The sequence below is a fragment of the Lolium rigidum genome, chromosome 4 (genome assembly GCF_022539505.1).
Source record: "Lolium rigidum isolate FL_2022 chromosome 4, APGP_CSIRO_Lrig_0.1, whole genome shotgun sequence".
Taxonomy (NCBI): domain Eukaryota; kingdom Viridiplantae; phylum Streptophyta; class Magnoliopsida; order Poales; family Poaceae; genus Lolium; species Lolium rigidum.
In genome coordinates, this window is record NC_061511.1 from 131,948,899 (window position 1) to 131,958,009 (window position 9,111).

Genomic DNA, 9,111 nt, shown 5'->3' on the forward strand with positions numbered 1-9,111 from the left:
TACATGGGCCCGCCATATTCCCGCAAGCTCGGCATCGGGATGGTGAAGGAAACATGGGAGGTACTACTGGTGCGTAGCGCTGAATGTAAGTGGAAGAATTAGGTTGTGTAAAGTGCATAGTTCAGATCAATGCAAATGTTGACAAGGGAGTGCATAACACTATGTTACAAACTGAACAGGCAAAATTTAGTGTATGATGAATATAAGCATGCTAATTTGGCGTTTCCGAATTCCAAAAAGCATTAGACAGAGCTGGTGATAATATCAGACATAAATCATGGCATGTATATGTGGCTTAAGAAAATATACCTGAACCCTTGGATGGTTACGGCCCGGCTGGTCCTTGGACTTGAGCTTATATAAGCATCCGTAAGGTGGGGCTGACAAGAACTTGGTAGCAGCCTTCGCAGATGCCTCATCGCCAGCTAGCTTGCAATCCTTTTGACCAATGAAGGCTTAGCAAGCTTCGACCGCATATGAAAATTGAAGAGCAACAGACATCAGCAGTGATATATAAAATGAATCTATGAGACACTGATGCATATAGTGCTGGATGTAAGTGGAAAAATAGGGTTGTGTGTGTTTCTGAACTATTGGTAAGCATTAGACAAAGCCGGCAATAAACAGACAAATCAAATCATATATGAGGATTAAGAAAATATACCTGCTTACTGAAAAGGATACCACCCTGCTGGCTCGTGGCCTTGTGCTTGAGGAGGTTTTCAGAAGATGGTGGCGGCACCATCGTCTTCACAGCAGCCTCATCAGGATCATTTTTTTCCATTTGAGTAGAGGCACAGAAGCTTCATCCTGCATATGAAAAGCAACAGAACTCATCATTGATATTTAATAAATCTATGAGATAGACTGATGCAAATAGTGCGGGACGTAAGTGGAAGAATAGGGTTGTGCATATACAACAGTTGACAACAATGCAAATGATTATAAAAGAAGCCAACGGAACTCAACAGTTTATATACTGGATGAGACAGACTGAAAAGTGAAAAATTAGTGTATGATGATTGTAAGCAAACGCAGTGTTTCTGAACCTTTGTTAAGCATTAGGCAAAGCCAACAGTAATTAAACAGATAATAATAAAATCGTGTATGTGGATTAAGAAAATATACCAGATTCATTAAAAGGTAACCACCCAGCTGGCCCATGGCCTCGTGCTTGTAGAGGTTTTCGGATGATGGTTCCGGCACCATCGTCCTCACAGCAGCCTCATCAGCCTCATTTTGCATCCACTTGAGTAAAGGCGCAGCTTCAGCCTCGCATAAGAATGGGAACAGATCTCAGCAGTGATATTGAATGACTCTGAGACAGACTGATGCATATAGTGTTGGATGTAAGTGGAAGGGTATGGCTGTGTATGGACAACAGTTCACAACAATGCAAGGGTGTGTTCGGTTCTGAAACAGCGTGGAATGGAATGGAATGGTTCCATTTCGAGAGGAATGGAATGGTTACATTTTTTTCGGTTGGGAAAAATGGAGAGCAGTAACAGATCGAGGTTAAACTAATCATTTTTCTCAAAATTGTAATTAGCAATTGCAAATGACATTTTAATCTCAAAGTCGTAATTAACAGCGCCTAATGGTGCTCTTTTAATCTAAAAATCGTAATTAACATCATTTTTTGTTGGGTTAGGGGAACTGGAGAGTAGATGAATATTACTGTATGATGATTGTAAGCAAACGAATTTGGTGTTTCTAAACTTTTGGGTTCGAGATCTTATGGGCTTCAACTCTAGCCTACCCCATCTTGTTTGGGACTGAAAGGCTTGGTTGTTGTTGTTGTTGTTGTTGTTGTAAACTTTTGGCAAGCATTAGAAAAAACCGACAATAAACAGACAAAAATCAAGGCATGTTTTGTGGATTAAGAAAATATACCATATTCATTAAAAGATCACCACCCAGCGGCGCGTGGCCTTGTGCTTATCGAGGCATTTAGAAGATGGGGGCGGCATCAACATACCGGCAGCCTCGATTAGCCGCAGCTTTGATCTTCCTTTTGAGTAAAGGCCCTAAAGTTTCGATCCGCATATGAATAGCAAAACAAAAGGCAGACCTCGGCAGATGATATTGAATTACTGTATGAGATAGACTAATGCATATAGTGGATGCTCTTAGCTTTTTGCACCATGAACACTAGCTATGGACAGACAAAAAAAACTAGTTGACTCAGCTTTGTCTAGATACCTCCATCCCAAAGATTAAGGCTTATTTATTTTTGAGAAATCAAAACAAGTAAAGTTTGACCAAAATTTTAGAACATTCTATCAACAAATATAATATTGTGTAGATACCGTAGGAAAATATATTTCACAACCTATTAAATGATATTAATTTTGTATTTTGCATGTTAATGATTTTTGGTAAAAGCTTAGTCAAATATGGTATAGTTTGACTTTCTAAAAATAATATAAGCCCTAAGCTTTGGGATGGAGGTAGTAGTATCTAGAGCTAAAACACATCTAGATACATCCGTATCTACAGATAGTTGAGTCAATTAATTTGGATCTGAGGGAGTATCAGATTCAGACTACATCATGGTAAGTTGGTTAAAAAAATTACCCCTGGGCGGTCCCTGCCTAGCTCGGCAGTGGCATTTCGCTTCTTGTGCTGCAGATCTGGCCATGCTCCTGCAGCAGGTGGGGCACGGAACCTGGAGGTATCAACCTGATACAGAGAATATAGAGCATGGTGTCACAGAGGCTTTACGCACAAACATCTGAAGACATGTGCTACTTTAAGCTTTTTCCAGAACAGGAACAGATTGAGGATGTAGACAGACAGAGTGGATAAGCAAACAGAGTACCTGCTTTGCGGGGCTGGGGACGCAGCTCAGTCTCAGCCAACTGCCCACATGTGTGGTGGCCTTACGCTCCATTGCCCCCCACCACCACCGAGGTCTTTCCTTTCCTGTACAAGCTGACAAAAGATACAGTGAGGATCAGCAGAAACTACAAAGGTTGCAAATGTCGACAAATAAAGGAAGAACACCCCAATCCAAGCAAAGGTAGCCCCCGCCCCCACCCCCATCAATCACTCCCAGCCGCGAGGGTGACCGTAAAGACACCCCTTCGCCTGCAATAGGAAATAGATGCGCAAGATATCGAGGTGAGGAAAAAAGAACCGATCTCGAGAAAGGAAAGAACATTACTAGTACTACCTAATCCGCTTGGTCTAGATGCAGCCTTGCCCCTCCAAGCTGGATGCCCGGACGGTGGAGGCGAAAGGAGGGGATCGAGCTAGCGGCTTGCATCGTCGGCTGTCGGCACTCGATCGGGAGAGACAAGGGGGGCTACATAAAGGGGAGGGCTAACATATTTTATTACACAGTGAACTTACTGATGTGACTAGTCATTACATTTTTTCGACAAAGACTAGTCATTACATGTCTCACTGAAACTGGGGCCCATAGTGTGGCACCCCAAATTCACTTGAACCTGGCCGGCGGGACGCATTGGCGCGTTAAGAAAACCCCCGAATTGTAGCGGGGAAATGAAACATTTCACAAAAATTCGAAATACAAGCACACTGCCACGCGCCAAGCACGCGGGCTATTCCTTCCTCTTCCTTGGTTCCTCCTCCCCTATCCGAAAAAACCCCAAATCCCAAGCTCAAACAACAACAAAAAAAACCCCAAATCCCCTGGCCGCCATGCATGTCCTCGTTAACCCGCTGGAGATCGTTCCCGGACGAGGCGGACCCCCCGCCCTGAGATCCCGAGTTTGTCCGTTCCGTCCACCTCGAGGCACTACGTGCTGTCTCGCAGCGGCGGCTTGAGGGCGCTTGATACGTCTCCGACGTATCGATAATTTCTTATGTTCCATGACACATTATTGATGATATCTACATGTTTTATACACATTATATGTCGTATTTACGCATTTTCCGGCACTAACCTATTAACGAGATGCCGAAGAGCCGCTTCGTTGTTTTCGCTGTTTTTGGTTTCGGAAATCCTACAAAGGAAATATTCTCGGAATTGGACGAAATCAACGCCTGTGGTCCTATTTTTGCACGAAGCTTCCGAAGTCCGAGGGAGAGTCGAAGTGGGGCCACGAGGTGGCGACACACCAGGGCGGCGCGGCCCAGGCCCTGGCCGCGCCGGCCTGTGGTGTGGGCCCCTCGCGTCGCCCCTTTACCTGCCCTTCCGCCTACAAATAGCCTTCGTCGCGAAACCCCCAGTACCGAGAGCCACGATACGGAAAACCTTACTGAGACGCCGCCAATCCCATCTCGGGGGATTCTGGAGATCACCTCCGGCACCCTGCCGGAGACGGGAATCATCTCCCGGAGGACTCTTCACCGCCATGGTCGCCTCCGGAGTGATGAGTGAGTAGTTCACCCCTGGACTATGGGTCCATAGCAGTAGCTAGATGGTTGTCTTCTCCTCATGTGCTTCATTGTTGGATCTTGTGAGCTGCCTAACATGATCAAGATCATCTATCCGTAATTCTATATGTTGTGTTTGTCGGGATCCGATGGATAGAGAATACTATGTTATGTTGATTATCAATCTATTACCTATGTGTTGTTTATGATCTTGCATGCTCTCCGTTATTAGTAGAGGCTGGCCAAGTTTTTGCTCTTAACTCCAAGAGGGAGTATTTATGCTCGATAGTGGGTTCATGTCTCCGTGAATCTGGGGGAGTGACAGAAACCTCTAAGGTTATGGATGTACTGTTGCCACTAGGGATAAAACATTGATGCTATGTCCGAGGATGTAGTTATTGATTACATTACGCACCATACTTAATGCAATTGTCTGTTGTTTGCAACTTAATACTGGAAGGGGTTCGGATGATAACCTGAAGGTAGACTTTTTAGGCATAGATGCATGCTCGGATAGCGGTCTATGTACTTTGTCGTAATGCCCAATTAAATCTCACAATATTCATCATGTCATGTATGTGCATTGTTATGCCCTCTCTATTTGTCAATTGCCCGACTGTAATTTGTTCACCCAACATGCTATCTTATGGGAGAGACACCTCTAGTGAACTGTGGACCCCGGTCCATTCTTTTACATCGAATACAATCTACTGCAATACTTGTTCTTTACTGTTCTCTGCAAATAATCATCATCCACACTATACATCTAATCCTTTGTTACAGCAAGCCGGTGAGATTGACAACCTCACTGTTTCGTTGGGGCAAAGTACTTTGGTTGTGTTGTGCAGGTTCCACGTTGGCGCCGGAATCCCTGGTGTTGCGCCGCACTACATCTCGCCGCCATCAACCTTCAACGTGCTTCTTGACTCCTACTGGTTCGATTAAACCTTGGTTTCTTACTGAGGGAAACTTGCCGCTGTGCGCATCACACCTTCCTCTTGGGTTTCCCAACGTACGTGTCAACTACACGCATCAAGCAAATTTCTGGCGCCGTTGTCGGGGAGATCAAGACACGCTGCAAGGGGAGTCTCCACAATCCAATCTCTTTACTTTGTTTTTGTCTTGCTTTATTTTATTTACTACTTTGTTTGCTGCACTTATATCAAAACACAAAAAAATTAGTTGCTAGCTTTACTTTATTTACTGTCTTGCACACTATATCAAAAACACAAAAAAATTAGTTACTTATATTTGCTTTACTTATTTCAACATGTTTCCTTTTAATTTTACCGTAAAAGACATACCAGTAGGACGTGGGTCTATAGTTGGGAGAAATAATATAGAAGAATTTTTCAATCATGTTAGTACCGTTGAAGATTTTGAAGATAGACACTTGGTAGAACTTGCTCCTACTTATGAAATTGCTGTCGTCGCTTTAGTTTGCATGTTGGAAACTAAATTTGTTAATATCAATCCTATAATCCAACACATGTTTCTTACACTCGGTGATATGGAAGAAGGGGAAAAGAAAGATTTTGTTTTAGAAACCCTTCTTAGAGAATTTGGTAGTATAGCAAGAGAGGCTAGAAAGGTCGTTATTAAATATAAGATGCTTGGTTCTTATACCAATTTTGTTAGTATCCTTGAAAAGATGGACATGGAGAGAGTAAGGTACACTAATAATATTAATGATGGTGGGGAGATCAAAGCACCAATACCATGTAAGCTCCTAGCGATGAATGAAGCGCTAGAAAATAACTACGCTTGGCTTGTTCCTGAAAATTTGTTTGATGAGAGTAGCAAGCCCAAGACTAATGAAAAGGGAGCCGCTGAAACTTATGTATCCAATATACTATGCATGGTTGAGAAAACCCCAAACCCCGCTGAAGATGCATCACCTCTCGATAACACTTGATACACACTTTCTGCGCCTAGCTGAAAGGCGTTAAAGAAAAGCGCTTATGGGAGACAACCCATGTTTTTACTACAGTATTTTTGTTTTATATTTGATTCTTGGAAGTTGTTTACTACTGTAGCAACCTCTCCTTATCTTAGTTTTGTGCTTTGTTGTGCCAAGTAAAGTCTTTGATAGTAAGGTTCATACTAGATTTGGATTACTGCGCAGAAACAGATTTCTTTGCTGTCACGAATTTCGACCTGCCCCTCTGTAGGTAGCTCAGAAAATTAAGCCAATTTACGTGCGTGATCCTCAGATATGTACGCAACTTTCATTCAATTTGAGAATTTTCATTGGAGCAAGTCTGGTGCCTCAATAAAATCCATCTTTACGGACTGTTCTGTTTTGACGGATTCTGCCTTTTATTTCGCATTGCCTCTTTTGCTATGTTGGATGAATTTCTTTGATCCATTAATGTCCGGTAGCCTTATGCAATGTCCAGAAGTGTTAAGAATGATTGTGTCACCTCTGAACATGTTAATTTTTATTATGCACTAACCCTCTAATGAGTTGTTTCGAGTTTGGTGTGGAGGAAGTTTTCAAGGATCAAGAGAGGAGGATGATACAATATGATCAAGGAGAGTGAAAGCTCTAAGCTTGGGGATGCCCCGTGGTTCACCCCTGCATATTTTAAGAAGACTCAAGCGTCTGCTTGGGGATGCCCAAGGCATCCCCTTCTTCATCGACAACATTATCGTGTTCCTCCCCCGAAACTATATTTTTATTCCATCACATCTTATGTGCTTTGCTTGGATCGCTCGGTTTGTTTTTGTTTTTGTTTTTTGTTTGAATAAAATGGATCCTAGCATTCATTGTGTGGGAGAGAGACACGCTCCGTCTGTTGCATATGGACAAGTATGTCCTTAGGCTTTACTCATAGTATTCATGGCGAAGGTTGAATCTTCTTCGTTAAATTGTTATATGGTTGGAATCGGGAAATGCTACATGTAGTAATTCTAAAATGTCTTGAATAATTTGATACTTGGCAATTGTTGTGCTCATGTTTAAGCACTTGCATCATATACTTTGCACCCATTAATGAAGAAACACCTAGAGCTTGCTAAATTTGGTTTGCATATTTGGTCTCTCTAAAGTCTAGATAATTTCTAGTATTGAGTTTTGAACAACAAGGAAGACGGTGTAGAGTCTTATAATGCTTACAATATGTCTTTTATGTGATTTTTGCTGCACCGGTTCATCCTTGTGTTTGTTTCAAATAACCTTGCTAGCCTAAACCTTGTATCGAGAGGGAATACTTCTCATGCATCCAATATCCTTGAGCCAACCACTATGCCATTTGTGTCCACCATATCTACCTACTACATGGTATTTCTCCGCCATTCCAAAGTAAATTGCTTGAGTGCTACCTTTAAAATTTCCATTCTTTACCTTTGCAATATATAGCTCATGGGACAAATAGCTTAAAAACTATTGTGGTATTGAATATGTACTTATGCACTTTATCTCTTATTAAGTTGCTTGTTGTGCGATAACCATGTTTCGGGGACGCCATCAACTACTCTTTGTTGAATATCATGTGAGTTGCTATGCATGTCCGTCTTGTCTCGAAGTAAGAGAGATCTACCACTTTAATGGTTAGAGCATGCATATTGTTAGAGAAGAACATTGGGCCGCTAACTAAAGCCATGAATCATGGTGGAAGTTTCAGCTTTTGGACATATATCCTCAATCTCATATGAGAACACTAATTGTTGCTACATGCTTATGCATTAAAGAGGAGTCCATTATCTCGTTGTCCATGTTGTCCCTAGTATGGATGTCTAAGTTGAGAATAATCAAAAGCGAGAAATCCAAAATGCGAGCTTTCTCCTTAGACCTTTGTACAAGCGGCATGGAGGTACCCCTTTGTGACACTTGGTTAAAACATGTGTATTGCGATGATCCGGTAGTCCAAGCTAATTAGGACAAGGTGCGGGCACTATTAGTATACTATGCATGAGGCTTGCAACTTGTAAGATATAATTTACATAATACATATGCTTTATTACTACCGTTGACAAAATTGTTTCTTGTTTTCAAAATAAAAGCTCTAGCACAAATATAGCAATCGATGCTTTCCTCTTTGAAGGACCTTTCTTTTACTTTTATGTTGAGTCAGCTTCACCTATTTCTCTCCACCTCAAGAAGCAAACACTTGTGTGAACTGTGCATTGATTCCTACATACTTGCATATTGCACTTGTTATATTACTCTATGTTGACAATTATCCATGAGATATACATGTAATAAGTTGAAAGCAACCGCTGAAACTTAATCTTCTTTTGTGTTGCTTCAGTACCTTTACTTTGATTTATTGCTTTATGAGTTAACTCTTATGCAAGACTTATTGATGCTTGTCTTGAAGTACTATTCATGAAAAGTCTTTGCTTTATGATTCATTTGTTTACTCATGTCATTACCATTGTTTTGATCGCTGCATTCATTACATATGTTTACAATAGTATGATCAAGGTTATGATGGCATGTCACTCCAGAAATTATCTTTGTTATCGTTTACCTGCTCGGGACGAGCAGGAACTAAGCTTGGGGATGCCGATACGTCTCCGACGTATCGATAATTTCTTATGTTCCATGCCACATTATTGATGATATCTACATGTTTTATACACATTATATGTCGTATTTATGCATTTTCCGGCACTAACCTATTAACGAGATGCCGAAGAGCCAGCTTGATGTTTTCTCGCTGTTTTTGGTTTCAGTAAATCCTACAAAGGAAATATTCTCGGAATTGGACGAAATCAACGCCCGGGGTTCTATTTTTGCACGAAGCTTCCGTAAGTCCGAGG